Source organism: Salmo salar, chromosome 06 (assembly GCF_965601325.2).
Source record: "Salmo salar chromosome 06, fSalSal1, whole genome shotgun sequence".
NCBI lineage: Eukaryota > Metazoa > Chordata > Actinopteri > Salmoniformes > Salmonidae > Salmo > Salmo salar.
In genome coordinates, this window is record NC_138296.1 from 71,723,880 (window position 1) to 71,740,228 (window position 16,349).

Here is a 16,349-nt window from a genome sequence, read left to right on the forward strand (position 1 = left end):
AAACAGCAATTACCCAATCATCTAACACTACACTCAAATTATAATAAATATCATACTCCACTATTTTAATCTATTTAGGCCTACAGCCTGAAAGGATGGGACACCACTACTTTTTACATGTATTTATTTTTTATTTATTGAATATTCTAAAAACATACAATTACCCGCAGTGAAGCCGCTCAACATCTATACTGCTCCAAAAAATAACGGGAACACTAAAATAACACATCCTAGATCTGAATGAATGAAATAATATTATTAAATACTTTTTTCTTTACATAGTTGAATGTGCTGACAACAAAATCACACAAAAATAATCAATGGAAATCCAATTTATCAACCCATGGAGGTCTGGATTTGGAGTCACACTCAAAATTAAAGTGGAAAACCACACTACAGGCTGATCCAACTTTGATGTAATGTCCTTAAAACAAGTCAAAATGAGGCTCAGTAGTGTGTGTGGCCTCCACGTGCCTGTATGACCTCCCTACAACGCCTGGGCATGCTCCTGATGAGGTGGCAGATGGTCCCCTGAGGGATCTCCTCCCAGACCTGGACTAAAGCATCCGCCAACTCCTGGACAGTCTGTGGTGCAACGTGGCGTTGGTGGATGGAGCGAGACATGATGTCCCAGATGTGCTCAATTGGATTCAGGTCTGGGGAACGGGCGGGCCAGTCCATAGCATCAATGCCTTCCTCTTGCAGGAACTGCTGACACACTCCAGCCACATGAGGTCTAACATTGTTTGCATCAGGAGGAACCCAGGGCCAAACGCACCAGCATATGGTCTCACAAGGGGTCTGAGGATCTCATCTCGGTACCTAATGGCAGTCAGGCTACCTCTGGCGAGCACATGGAGGGCTTTGCGGCCCCCCAAAGAAATGCCACCCCACACCATGACTGACCCACCGCCAAACCGGTCATGCTGGAGGATGTTGCAGGCAGCAGAACGTTCTCCATGGCGTCTCCAGACTCTGTCACGTCTGTCACATGTGCTCAGTGTGAACCTGCTTCATCTGTGAAGAGCACAGGGCGCCAGTGGCGAATTTGCCAATCTTGGTGTTCTCTGGCAAATGCCAAACGTCCTGCACGGTGTTGGGCTGTAAGCACAACCCCCACCTGTAGACGTCGGGCCCTCATACCACCCTCATGGAGTCTGTTTCTGACCGTTTGAGCAGACACATGCACATTTGTGGCCTGCTGGAGGTCATTTTGCAGGGCTCTGGCAGTGCTCCTCCTGCTCCTCCTTGCACAAAGGCGGAGGTAGCAGTCCTGCTGCTGGGTTGTTGCCCTCCTACGGCCTCCTCCACGTCTCCTGATGTACTGGCCTGTCTCCTGGTAGCGCCTCCATGCTCTGGACACTACGCTGACAGACACAGCAAACCTTCTTGCCACAGCTCGCATTGATGTGCCATCCTGGATGAGCTGCACTACCTGAGCCACTTGTGTGGGTTGTAGACGCCATCTCATGCTACCACTAGAGTGAAAGCACCGCCAGCATTCAAAAGTGACCAAAACATCAGCCAGGAAGCATAAGAACTGAGAAGTGGTCTGTGGTCACCACCTGCCGAACCACTCCTTTATTGGGGGTGTCTTGCTAATTGCCTATAATTTCCACCTGTTGTCTATTCCATTTGCACAACAGCATGTGAAATTTATTGTCAATCAGTGTTGCTTCCTAAGTGGACAGTTTGATTTCACAGAAGTGTGATTGACTTGGAGTTAGATTGTGTTGTTTAAGTGTTCCCTTTATTTTTTTGAGCAGTGTACATCATACCAGTCATCCAACAGATTCCCATTCAGAGTGACACACAGAAGAATCCAGGGTCAATGCCCTGCTCAAAGGCATGTTGACCAATCTACCACCAGGCCAAAAAAACGTGAACCCGAACCCTCCAAGATCCCCCCCCCACAGTTCCCCAATAACTGTCCCTCAACCATTCGAGACCCATCCCACAGTCCCCCCCAGGAAGAAAAAAAAGATTTTTTTTTTAAATTAATTCCATTCTCCACCCCAAGAACCCCCCAATGCACCAACAACCAAGATAATGAACTAAAGAGAAAAAAGGAAAAGACAAAAGAAAACAGCAAACAACAATGCAAAAAAAAAGGAAAAGAAAGGACATCAAGGACAAGTAAAATCATAACAGCAATGCCAACTGTATATGTTTGTGGGCATATCTGGCACTATTACATGTATGTGTGTGTTCTTGTGTGTTCTATCTCTCACACAGCAACTCCACTCCCACTTGTCTCCAATTCCACATACCAACCTTCAGCCCATCCCATCTATCTCTGCTAGCCACCCACTTCGGGTTTCTACGCAACACATATCTTTCAACTATGCTGTGATGTTAACGTACAATTTCAATCTATCTAATCGAATAGAATCCACAGATTGCGAGATGAAGACAAATACTTTTACTAAGAGTATTAGTAATTGACTGACCCGGTCTCTCCAGATCTCCTAACAGTACTATTTCTAGGGTCAATTTTAGATCAATGCTATGCATTTTCAGCCATTCCTGAGCCTGAGACCAGAAACAGGCTACCTGAGGGCAATACCAAAATAAATGGTCTATTGATTCTGTATCCTCACAACAAAATCTGCAGAGCTTTGATGACTTTATGCCCCAAATATTCAACATTTTGTTGGTGGCAAGAATTCTATATAATAATTTTAGCTGAAAAGCACAAAGTCTTGAATCTTGCGTTTTATATATCAACTCATACACCCTCTAACATGAAATTGGTACATCAAAAATCTCTTCCTAATTATTTTGCAATCTGTATGGCACAGTTGTCAACATCCTGGTCCTCATATGAAACTGGTATACTTTCCTATAAATGCTATATTTTATTCCTCCGCCAGATTTGATCCTTTATATTGGGCAGACAGACCAGTTCCCTACCTCCTCCCGCTGCCACCCGCCTCCTCTATTTTTGGGGCAATGCTGTAATCAATTGGTTGTACTCTTGGATTGAGCAGACCTTTCCGTACAATTCTGATAACTCCATGAAGGACATAACTCTACTATGCCAATTTACAATATCATTTAAGAACAAAATCCCCTTTTCAAACATCTTTCCCATAAGTACAGGTATTTTATCAACCAGCACATTTGAGTTTAGCCATAATATTTGTTCTATCTTTTCAGGGGGATGAAATTGTAGCCACCTCTGCAATGCTTGTTTGAAAAAGATAGATACTTTGAAAAAAGTATAATTTTCAATGAATAGAAAATGAGACATGGCAATCTGCACAAAGGCAAAAAGGCAATTTTTAAACAATGGATGAGCTTTTCTTAGTAATCTACTTGAGAACCATTTAGGGTTCAAGTACAACTTTTGAATAAGTGAAGCTTTTAGAGGTTTAGTGCTTTTATATTTAATAATCTCAACCCACCCAATTCATATTCATTATATAGATAGGCACGTTTTATTTTGTCTGGTTTAGCGTCCCAGATAAAGCTAAATATTTTTTGCTCAAATGATTTTAAAAACTAATCCTCAGGGGTAGGCAGCGCCATAAGTAAGTGAGTAAACTGAGATATGACTAAGGAGTTAATCAGGGCAATTTTTCCATAAATAGACATGTATTTACCTCTCCATGGTTGCAGGATCTTGTCTATTTTTACAAGTTTTCTATTGAAATTAATTGTGGAGAGCTTATTTATATCTTTTGTGATATGAATACCGAGTATGTCTACTTCAACATCAGCACATTTTATAGGTAAACTGCTGGGTAATGTAAAAGTTGTATTTTTTAAGGATCCAATACATAATATTGTACACTTATCATAATCATCAACACCACTACTTAACACACCCTGTAACTATTCTGATGTAAAGTCTTGCTGCCACCACAACCTCTATTTTCTGCAACTTATGTTCCATCCATGCAGTACAGTTGATAACCATTACTATAAATGACAAAAATCTAATCTTACTGAAACATATATCACTTGTTGGTTTATCCCTCTGTACTGGTACAGATCTGCTACTCACACCACTCCTCTCAGAATCTCTCCCCCTTGACCCATCTACCTCTACTTTCTTCACTGCCTCAGCATATAAACAACTTCTGCACTACTCTAACTCTGGAAACCTCAACCTGTCTTTCTTGCACGGGACATTTCTGATCCCCAGCCCCATGGGCACCCCTACAATAAACACATACCACTGCTTTCCCCAATGCTACACATTCCTTTGTCTCATGCCCTTCTGTACACTTCTCACACTTAGGAACCTCCCACCTACACACTGCTGCCACATGCCCATAAGATTGACACCTGTAACAACGTAATGTAGTCGGCACAAAAGCTCGTACAGGATAATTTATATATCCTAACATCACTTTTTCGGACAAAGACTCATCAAAACTAAAAAAAACAGACAATGACTCTTCTGTTTCACCACTCATGCCACCCTGTCTGGGTTGCGCCAATCGACGAGCATCACAAACACCGGGAATCTTCCTCTAAAGTTGGCCAGCTTTCACATTTACCGCTACCCGAGTAATCAATCCTTTCAATGGCGCCCTTTTCTTGAGAGCAAAACCATTCACATCTCTTTCTCCCATTCGTTTAACACCTGTTCCCTCTGACCAGCAGAACACAAACAATTATCACAAGACCACTTCTGGTTACTCTCACCAATTCCACAGCACCCAACTCTGTTTTAACCCACCCTGAAACCTCAAAAGGGTCAACTTTTTCCAAAAACTTCACTCCTACTGTCACAGACTCATCTTTATCCTGACCCTCGGTGCAAGCCTCGGGCTCTGAGAGCTTCACCACGCCTACCACCTCCGATACTTCTCCCTCATTCACTTCCATTTCTCCTCCTGTCTTCAACTCACTGCATACATTTTCTACCATTATTCTTTAACAAACCATCTCCCTTTTTTCCACCATTTTTAACCGACTCAAGCTCACCCTCTTCCTCCCTCTCTCTTTCAGACCTCCTCTGCCTCTCTTTTTCCCTCCATTAGTCCTCCGTATTCCAAGTATAAGTCTCCTTATGATAATACTGTACTTCTCCTGACATACATCTTGTTCTTGCCTTCTCAAGGGACGCCATTTAACCGGCTGTCACAATCTCCGTACAATCAGCACAAACCCCTCGGGATGTAGTGTTCAACAGTGCATCCCACTTGTAAAGCAGCTGCTTCGTCTTGATGTACTTCTTTATCAATATCTACCGCGACGCTTTTCCATTTCAAACAAGCACGCTATCTTTCTCCCGGATTCCTCAATTTCCTGGAGCATGACCTTCTAGAGCAGGCCTGGGCAATTCCAGTCCTCTGGGGCCTGACTGGTGTCAGACTTTTACCCCATCCCTAGCAAACACACCTTTTAACTGAAGATCATGATTAGTTGATTATTGGAGTCAGGTGTGTTAGCTGGGGCAGGGGCAAAAGTGTGACGACAATCAGGTCCCTGAGGACTGGAATTGCCGAGGCCTGTTCTATTCCTCTCTGGTCCAGTTGACAATTTTCAAACAATTGCCGTTTACGCGTGCTCAGCCCCCTCTCGTGCATGAACAATCTAGCTGTTTGATTTGCAACGACCGCTGTTCAAAAAAAATCAGATACATAGTAAATAATACTAATAGTATTTGACCGATGTTTGGCATTTAAAGTATAAAATGGGCACACAGGCATATCTGCATTTAAAATAGCCAACTCCAGAACTAAACTACATGGGGAAAAGTATATGGACACCCCTTCAAATGAATAGATTTGGCTATTTCAGCCACTCCCGTTGCTGACAGGTGTATGAAATCGAACACACAACCATGCCCACTCATTGCCGAGTTCTAAACTGCCTCTGAAAGCAACGTCAGCACAATAACTGTTCATTGGGAGCTTCATGAAATGGGTTTCCATGACTGAGCAACCACACACATGCCTAAGATCACCATGTGCAATGCCAAGCCTCTGCTGGAGTGGTGTAAAGCTACAGCCATTGGACTCTGGAGCATTTCCCCATCTGGTAGTCTGACAGATGGATCTGGGTTTGGCGGATGCCCAAATGCATAGTGCCAACTGTAAAGTTTGGTGGAGGAGGAATAATGGTCTGAATCTGTTTTTCATGGTTTAGGCTAGGTCCCTTAGTTCCAGTGTAGGGAAATCTTAACGCTACAGCATAGACCCCTTTCTGTGCTTACAAATATTGCCTCACTAGGGCGGTGCACGCTAGTTGGTGGCAGAACAAGGGGGGTTCTTATAGAACGGCAGCAAAAAAAGCCTCTATTTACATGTTGCTTATGAGTGCATTTCACACTACTTTTGGATTATAATTGGATTTTAAGGCTAGTATGAATGTCCTGCTTAATATAATGTTTGTGTCATTATTGCAAATCAACTGCATTGTACTTAAAAAAAACACTTACATTTCAACCAGTAAAATGGCTCTTTGGCTAGCTTTTGCTACAGTCTATATCAATGAGCGTTAGCATTCTAGCTAACAATTGCTTTATCCAAAATAGTTATTTTGCAAAGATCACAACCAAATATCATCTTAGCGACTGTTCAAGCAAGAATCAAAACATAATTGTAAACGTATGCTGAATGGGTGCAGATGGCGATGGCTTTCTTACTGCCGCCAAGGCGCGCACATCAGTGAGTGACGTCAGTGTGTCGTGTACTGGAAAAGGGTCTATACAGTGATATTCTAGATTCTGTGCTTCCAATTTTGTGGCAACAGTTTTGGGAAGCCCCTTTCCTGTTTCACCATGACAACGCCGCCGTGGACAAAGCGAGGTCCATACAGAAATGATTTGTCGAGATCGGTGTGGAAGAACTTGACTGGCCTGCACAGAGACCTGACCTCAACTGCACTGAACACTTTTGGGAAGAATTGGAATGCCGACTGCAAGCCGGGCCTAACATCAGTGCCCGACCTCACTAATGCTCTTGTAGCTGAATGGAAGCAAGTCCCCGCAGCAATGTTCCAACATCTAGTGGAAAGCCTTCCCAGAAGAGTGGAGACGTTTATAGCAGTAAACGGGGACCAACTTCATATTAATGCCAATGATTTTGGAATGAGATGTTTGACGAACCAATGTCCACATACTTTTGGTAATGAAGTGTGTTTTTTATATTTTGTTTAAGTAATCTAAAGTTGCATCTCTTAGTATCTTTCCCTGGTGGTCTAGTGGTTAGGATTCGGCGCTCTCACCGCCGCGGCCCGGGTTCGATTCCCGGTCAGGGAATTTACGTTTTGGTAGTGCTGCTTATTGTACAATTTCTCATCTTATCTTTTGACAGTGCTAGTGACATAACTAACATGTTTGAACATTGAAAAACGCATATGATCCACTTTACCCAGCGAAGGATTCGGGTAAATTCTTTGTCTCCTTTTCAGATTTCACCGCTAGATGGCGGTCTAATCACAGCAATTGCTACTCGGCTGAAATCAAAAGGCATGGCGCTTGATGAGCTCATGAATTCAGTCATTATAAATGTCCCCTTGCTGTTATTCACAAACAGAAAGTGGCACAGTTGATGTAATATGAAGTTTGACCCGGCTTTTGATGACACTGAGCTCCATGATTTTACATTGGATTGTTGATTTTAAAGACCTTGAATATCTAGCCCAGGGATGGGCAACTGGCAGCCTTCAGGTTGCAAGTCCCCATTTAAGACCGAACCACCCACACCCCCAACAATTAAACAAATAATAATAATACATATATACAGTACCAGTCAAAAGTTTGGACACACCTACTCATTCCAGGGTTTTTCTTTATTTGGACTATTTTCTACAATGTAGAATAATAGTGAAGACATCACAACTATGAAATAACCCATATGGAATCATGTAGTAACCAAAAAAGTGTTAAACAAATCAAAATAGATTTTATATTTGAGATTCTTCAAAGTAGCCACCCTTTGCCTTGATGACAGCTTTGCACACTCTTGGCATTCTCTCAACAAGCTGCACCCGGGAATGCTTTTCCAACAGTCTTGAAGGAGTTCCCACATATTCTGAGCACTTGTTGGCTGCTTTTCCTTCACTCTGTGGTCCATCTCATCCCAATCCATCTCAATTCGGGTGAGGTCAGGTGCTTATGGAGGCCAGCTCACCTGATGCAGCACTCCATGATTCTCCTTCTTGGTCAAATAGCCCTTACACAGCCTGGAGGTCTGTTGGGTCATTGTCCTGTTGAAAAAGAAATGATAGTCCCACTAAGCGCAAACCAGATGGGATGGCGTATTGCTGCAGAATGCTGTGGTAGCCATGCTGGTTAAGTGTTCCTTGAATTCTAAGTAAATCACTGACAGTGTCACAAGCAAAGCTCCCCCACACCATCACACCTCCTCCTCCATGCTTCACAGTGGGAACCACACATGCGTAGATCATCTGTTCACCTACAGTACTCTGCGTCTCACAAAGACATGGCGGATGCAACCAAAAATCTCAAATTTGGACTCATCAGACCAAAGGACAGATTTCCACCGGTCTAATGTCCATTGCTTGTGTTTCTTGGCCCATGCAAGTCTCTTATTCTTATTGGTGCCCTTTAGTAGCGGTTTCTTGAAAGCAATTCGACCATGAAGGCCTGATTCACGCAGTCTCCTCTGAACAGTTTATGTTGAGGTGTGTCTTCTATTTGAACTCTGTGGAGCATTTATTTGGGCTGCAATTTCTGAGGCTGGTAACTCTAGTGAACTTATCCTATGCAGCAGAGGTAACTCTGGGTCTTCCTAGAGTTTCATCATAGCGCTTGATGGTTTTTGCAACTACACTTGATGAAACTTTCAAAGTTCTTGACATTTGACTGACCTTCATGTCCTAAAGTAACAATGGACTGTTGTTTCTCTTTGCTTATTTGAGTTGCTCTTGCCATAATATGGGCTTGGTCTATCTTCTGTATACCACCCCTACCTTTTCACAACACCACTGGCTGGCTCAAACGCATTAACTTTTAACAAGGCACAACTGTTAATTGAAATGTATTACAGGTGACTACCTCATGAGGCTGGTTGAGAGAATTTCAACAACTGTCATCAAGGCAAAGGGTGGCTTTGATTTGTTTAACACTTTTTTGGTTACTACAGGATTCCATATGTGTTATTTCGTAGTTGTGATGTCTTAACTATTAATCTACTATGTAGAAAATAGTACAAATAAAGAAAAACCTTTGAATGAGTAGGTGTGTCCAAACTTTTGACTGGTACTGTATATATATATATATATATATATATATATATATATATATATATATTATATATATATATATATATATCATTTTTTGGGGAACTTAGTTGGTGTCTCAACTTATTGTTCAGAGTTATAATAGTATAATACACATGGTGTGATTTCAAAATGTGTTTGTGCATCAGCAGTTTTTATCTTGTTATGTCAATCACTGACAGTCACACAATTAGCCCATGTCAGCTACATTTTTTTAGATTGGTAAGTTAGTCTAGCCAGCTATCTAAACTTGTAGTAATCATGATCGAATTACCGAACTTTGTGGGGTCCACTGAATTTGTTAGTCACTCTCAGCAAGAGAAAATGGGGCCGACAGAGAGGGTTGCCTTGCTTCTAGTCCTTAGGAAACTTTGCACTATTTAGTTTTTTTTAATGTATTATTTATTACATTGTTGTCCCAGAAAATCTTAAGTGTTATTACATACAGCCGGTAAAGACTATTGGATATCAGAGCGGTGTCAATTTACCAGCGCTACAACCAACATTTGTAGAAGTGCAGGAAAAAAGCTGTGAAACTTGACATTTTTCTCTCCGCCCCATGGCAAAATGATTAGAATTACACGAAATGAGTTACAAAATCTTCTTTACGTGCCATGGCAAAATGTGTAGAATTACAGGAAATTATCGTAAATTTTTTCTCTCCGCTGTCAAGAGGGGGGCCGTTAAAATATTTTGCTTGCAAGGTGGGGGGGGGCCCCTCAATAACATTTCCAAAAGGCTATGGCCGGCTCTGACTGCCTGTGTGGGTATGGATGTGGGCATGCAGACCTGCGAGCCACTGCAGCCCTTCATGATGAATCCCTGATCTAGTTTATCTAAATCTCATCCCAATTTAGCAAAAGTCAAACAATGACAAACTCCTAAATCACTTCAATCTCTGAGTTTGAAATCATTGCCACAGCAGCAGTGTCTTCATGAGAGAGAGAGAGAGAGAGAGAGAGAGAGAGAGAGAGAGAGAGAGAGAGAGAGAGAGAGAGAGAGACCTAGGCCACAGTCAGTGAGAGAGTAGCCTTGAGACAGAGATTCCCTGTGTTTGTGGAACCTGGGTCTCAGAGCCCTCAAAGTCTGGAGAGAGACGGAGACAGACAGTCGGCTGGCCGATTGGGCCATGCAGGTTTTAACCAGTTCCTGACTGCTATGTATCTTGGCAGTTATTTTGACAGCACTATCACAGAGGGGGGTGGGGGGGAGATAAGCTGTCTAAGGAATCGCCATGGCGCCGGTGTGTCCCTTCCCCTTGCCGCTCAGACGGCCAGCCCCCTGACTGCAGCGGAGGATTGTGGGGGATCGTGGTAGGGAGCAGGGTTTGTGTTGGCAAGACCCTAGGGCTCTGGGAAGCATCGCACTTTCTCTTCAAAAGTCATACCATACCCCCCTACCTCCCTTGCCTGTCCACACCCTACAATAAACCCACCCCCTCCACCCACCCACACACACACACACACCACACCCCCAAAACCTCTCTCTCCCTGCCACCATGTCAAAGTTTAATTAAGAAATTAACTCTTGAAATGCTCTCTCTCTTGCTGTTTGTATCATGTCTCCAAACATTGAGCACCTTATGGGCAATGGAACCATAGTTTGTCTGCATGGAGATAAAGAAGAGAAGGAGGGAGAACGAGAGAGAGAAAGCCAGACCAGAACATATCCAATCTGCATTGTAAGCAAACAGTACTAAAAAGACAAGGATGAGCTCTGGTAAACTTTTGACTCTTTGCTGAGTAATGCCTTCAAGATGTGGCCCCTCCAGTACAGATGTAGGATCTTAATTTGACCCAATTTGCTAAAGCATGAAAGAATCCTGCAACAACAGGAAATGTGAATTATTATGTGGACTGTAATTAATGTATATGATACATTTTACCTTAGGGCAAATCAAGTCTGACATTTTTAAGTGGAAATGACAAATGTACAATCCTTTTCAAACCTTGAATACACTAAAATTTTTCATTTCCTGCCGTGTAGAAAAAATCTCATCAACAAAAGAGTGATGAAATTAAGATTCTACATCTGTATTCCGTTCAATAGTCCAAGCCCATCTCCCCTATAATCTCTCTCTGCCTCCTTAGTCTACACATGTCTATACACGGGTCATAAGAACAGTATACATACAGCTGGTCCTGTTGTGGACTCTGATATTTGAATTTTACGGTACCATCCCACCAGGGCTCACAAACAGCTTGGTACCATTACAGAGCTAGCGTTTTAGGATTATTGCTTCGAGGGAATACAGTATGAGATCAAAGCCATACATACACACACAGGAATTTATGTTGCAAGAGAGGAGTGGAATTGAGTAAGGGGAGACAGGGGGACAAAAGGGCAAACGTAGCATCTTTTCAGAACTGAAAACAACGTTCTTTTATCATCTGGAATGATAGTTGATTGATAGAGGCATGTGATAATATAAAGGCACATTATGTTCTTTGGGGATTTTATTATGAAACCATCACATTTCTTCAATAAAGGATAGCCGGAGAGAGATAAATGATGGAGAGAAGGATGGGAAGAGAGGACGACTTCAAAGCCTCTGTGCTGCTGTACATGGTTTTGAGACAGTGGAAAAGTACCCCTGACATCTAAGTCTCAATTCTGAAAATGACCTTTATGCAAAGCCTTATGTTATAGACACCAAGGTCTGACCCAGGGAAGACAGACAGAAATGTTAACCTTGAAAATCTTTAAAATAATTTTCCTCAGACGTCACACTCACAGAGCTTAGACTACAGCCACCTGATAACTTCAAGTACATTGTGGCAACAAGAGGCCAAAAAACCTAAACAGACCAAAAAGACATGTCACAAAGAGGACTGAGGTCACAATGTTACCATAATCATTCATACTCATAACCTCATTGCCAGTAGAGATTGTAGTAAAATGATTTAGTCTATGCATATTTCATAATATGCTTACAATCAGTATGTTGTCATTGCTGTGAAATTATGTTTGTGTGAAATAAATCTATGAAAAAATGGTATACTGATACATATAATTAGTTTGTTTCTTGTACTTCTCCTAGGTAACATGCTACCCTAGTCAAGAGGGGATGAGGGAGAACCAATGACAAGGGTTTCTATTAAGACTGTTTGTGTGGCCCCACTTATCAACATAAACATACATACTGTGACAGATTTACTAGGGGTGTGGTCAGAGGTAATGAGATGTGAGAGAGAGATGGAGTGAGATAATAAGTCTAATATACAGTATTGTAGACCCTCAGTGAGAAAGAGAGTAGAACGTTGTAGACCCTCAGTGAGAAAGCGAGAACACACTGCTAGTAAATATGGCATTAGAGCTAGAAAGAGAGGGAGGGACAAATGGCTTGAATAGATCAGATAAAACATAGTGGAAGCACAGGCCTGAGTGACACATGTGGAAGCCCTCATGGTGGGTGGTGGGCCTTCGTGGTCTGTAGGGAGCCACAGTGGTTTGTGGTGGGCCATAATCTGTGGTGGACCAGAGTAGTGTGAGAGGTAGTCTGTGATTGACCATAGTGGTCTGTCTCCCCCGGTGGTCTGGGAGCGTCCTGTCTGATGTGCCTCTGACTGATAAAGAGGGGCATCTCCTGGGTCAGCAGGGGGTCAATGACCCCCCCCCCTCCCCAGACAGTCAGACTACCCACATAGATGTATAGAGAGAGAGAAGAACAAGGTGGGAAAGAGAGGCGAGTGAAGAGAGGGATGGCATAGACGGAGTGCATGGTAAAAGAGAGAGATAGATAGAGAGATGCCTAATCATAACAGATACAGATACAAGCCTACTGTATCCTGTCATGTGACACGACCCCAAACGTCAATCTGCCAATCAGCTGAAGCATTGCAGCATGTGACCTTTGACCCAGGAAGTAAGCAATATGAATATATTAAATGGATATTGAATTCTACGCTGTACAAATTCCTTCCAGAGTGTAGTTCAGATTGAAGTCTACCACAGGTGAGTGAGAAATATTGTAGGAACTGTTGTGACAGTTCCCCCCCCTCTCAAATACAAAACATCAATATGAGGCGGAATTGTGGACTGTTGTGACTTGTTTAACTCTCGGTTCCGCTTCTAGTATTATTTGCTGAGTCATGTCTTGTATTTTGCCGTGATAAATGGCAATTCCCCGTCTGCACTTGAAAATATCCAGCCAAACACAGAGACAAAATAGGCACCCATAGGTAGATACACACACCCTCACACACCCATTGTCTCTGTATGTGTGTCAGGGCGTCTCCACGTGTCTCTCTGTGTTCTTGGTCACATGACGGTGGTGAAGCAATCAGTGCCATGCTGTTTACCCGGCTTATCAATGGTGTTGTAACAAGCAGATGACACACAGACTCTGACCCCAGGATACACACACACATGTACACACACCTGTGGTGTGCCTACGGTGTTGTTCAGTGTGTTTCATATTTGACTGGACTAAGTTGCCTACAGGTCAAAGATTTTTTTTCATTAGCTGGTTCTGAAAATACCATCTTTTCCAATGTGACATATAAAGCCTCTAAACTCTGATGGCCCTAACCGTACAGACATCCTCAGGATCCCGCTAGCTAGCTGGCTAATGGGAATGATCTAAAGCTACCAAACCGCCGTATGTCACTAATGATGCGTAACCTCATCCCCCATAAAAAAAGGGCCTGTCTCCACGTTCACTTTCCAGAAGAGAAAGTCCTGTACATCTGAATTCATGTGTGAAACTACAGACTTGTCAACCACTGGCTAGTAAATCACAGTCATAAATCCCTGCAGAGAAAACGAATTATCACTGGGTTCTGAATTTACTGCAGTACAATAATTCATCTTTCCATGTAATGTAAAGGTAGTAGGTCAGGATTTACAGGTAACTTAAGTGTGTACTTACTGTTTGTCTGAGTGTCTACATGTGTGTATACATGTGTATGTCTGTCATCTCCTTGTGTTTGTGTGTCTGTGTTTGTGTGTGTGTTTGTGTGTACCCCAGCTCACACACTCAGACTCTGGCTAGTCAATCCTAGCGCCACATCACTCCACCATCACAGATATGCTTTGTGGGTAGATAGCAGGTCTGCCGGATTACAAGATGTTTTGTCCAGCCTGTCATGTTTACTTACAATGATAAGCTATGATGGATCCCCCGCAAGCTATAGACGCCACAGCCCCACAGGCACACACGGAGCGCTAAAACACACACACATTACATATTGCAAGTCACCTCGTAGCCCAGAAGACACATTCAGAGAGGAATGTCTTTGACAATGTTACATAATCCACTATACATTTCAGAGAGACACCATGCACCACACACACTCGCACACACACCTTTGTTATAGTGGTTATGATGTTTGGATGTTGTTCTCTGTGATCTGTTAGTTGGCCTGCGTAATGTCAGTTTACTTTAGTTTGGCGCGAGGCCAGGCGGGTCCGGAATCTGACCACAGACAGCCCACTCTAAATAAACCGGCCAATTAAAAAGCCTAATGAGGCCCGTGCTTATCCTATCACACAGAGTGCATTGAGGGGGCACTTCAACAGGCAGAAAGAGGGTCTTAGAGGGTGGTGGATTCCTGTTTCAGAGGTGACTAATCTTTATTCTTGTAATACATACGTATGCCACACATACCAAGTAGAGTTTATAAACATCTACTTGAGGATTTCGGGCAAAAGGAGACAAAAGCAATGCAAGTGTAAATACAATACTATGTAAGCCCTGTCACATCTAAACTGATCCTTTAGATGTCTGTTGCTTGTCGTCGCAACAGATACAGTAGAAATTGAGGCCCAACGCCTAGAAAAATTTCAGAAACAGAACAAGAGAGAACAAGAGAAGGAAAGGAGGCTATTCTGCTCCTCCAGTTCACATCTTCTCTCCCCCCTTGCTTCCTCTCCTATGGTTCCCTCCTCTCTTTCTCTCACTTCTTCTACAATTATTTACACCCAAGGCCGCGGTGGCCGCTGACAAAGAGAGAGAGAGAGAACAAGGTGTAGGTGGAGAAGGGGAAATGAGCAGCTCTGAGACACAACTCCTTCCCTCTCTCCCCCTCTCTTTCTCTGCCTCCCTGTTACCTCTTTCCACCTCCACCCCCTTTCTGTTTCTTTATCAATTGCTGCCTCCCTCTCTTTTACTCTGTATTTTGACCTCCCCTCCCTCCTTCTGCCTCCCCCTCTCTATATTCTCTCCCTCTCTCCAGCTAGCTGTTCAAGGCCACACTTCTCTTCCTCCTCCCTGTTTGTCTGAAAGGTCAGAGGGACTGATACAGTACCAGGGCAACCGTTACAAATCTTCCCCCTTATCGAGGACAACACACAGATAACATTGTCTCCGTTCGCTCATCCGACAGATCCATCTCCGAAAACATCTCCCGGACCCGAAGACCCGGACGGAGCTGGGCCTGAATATATGGAGAGACTGAGAGATTGATGTTCTCACTCCTTTGACTGAGGAGAAAGGAGTGTAATGATGGGAGATAGAAAATACTGTGAGGCTTTGTGGAAGACTGTTTCAGTGTTCAGGTGATTAGGACTTGTGAGATAGTCACTGAAAAGATTAAGGACAGTGCATAAGTTGTTAATTGCAAGCACCTCCTTGTGTGAAAGTGTGTATTTGGGGAGGATTGCACCTGCAAGTAATGAGAGATTTTGCCACTTTCACCTTAACCCCCCACTACCCGTCTCTCTTTGCAACTTGCACCTGTTAACCCCTCTCCCAACAAACACACACACAGTCTCTCTCCGTTCTTCAACATTTCTAACGTGACAATAGCCATGCCCCAGCTCAGGGCTAAGTACCTCCTTAACCCAGCCGTCTCCAGCGATTTATATCCCAGTATAATTTACGTGTGTATAACGACACAAGGCGAGACCCAGATGCAGACACGGGAGGCAGATGGTTTGAGCTCTGATATTTATTATAGTCCAAGGGGTAGGCAAAAGACAGGTCGGGGACAGGCAAGAGTTCATAACCAGGGCAGAGTCTATAACGGTACAGGGCGGCAGGCAGGCTCGAGGTCAGGGGCAGGCAGAATGGTCAGGCAGGCGGACTCAGAGTCAGGACAGGCAAGGGTCAGAACCAGGAGGACGAGAAAAACAGAGAGTGGGAAAAAACTGGACCTAAGAGAAAAACGCTGGTTGACTTGGCAACAAGACGAACTGGCACAGAC

The 16,349-nt window shown here is 43.3% G+C and overlaps 1 non-coding gene across 1 annotated transcript; it reads left to right on the forward strand.

Annotated features, from left to right (window-relative positions):
* Positions 1-7,147: 7,147 nt before the first annotated feature.
* Positions 7,148-7,219, forward strand: trnae-cuc (transfer RNA glutamic acid (anticodon CUC)). The gene has a single exon. It is a non-coding gene; the product is annotated as a tRNA-Glu (tRNA).
* The last annotated feature ends 9,130 nt before the right edge of the window (positions 7,220-16,349 follow it).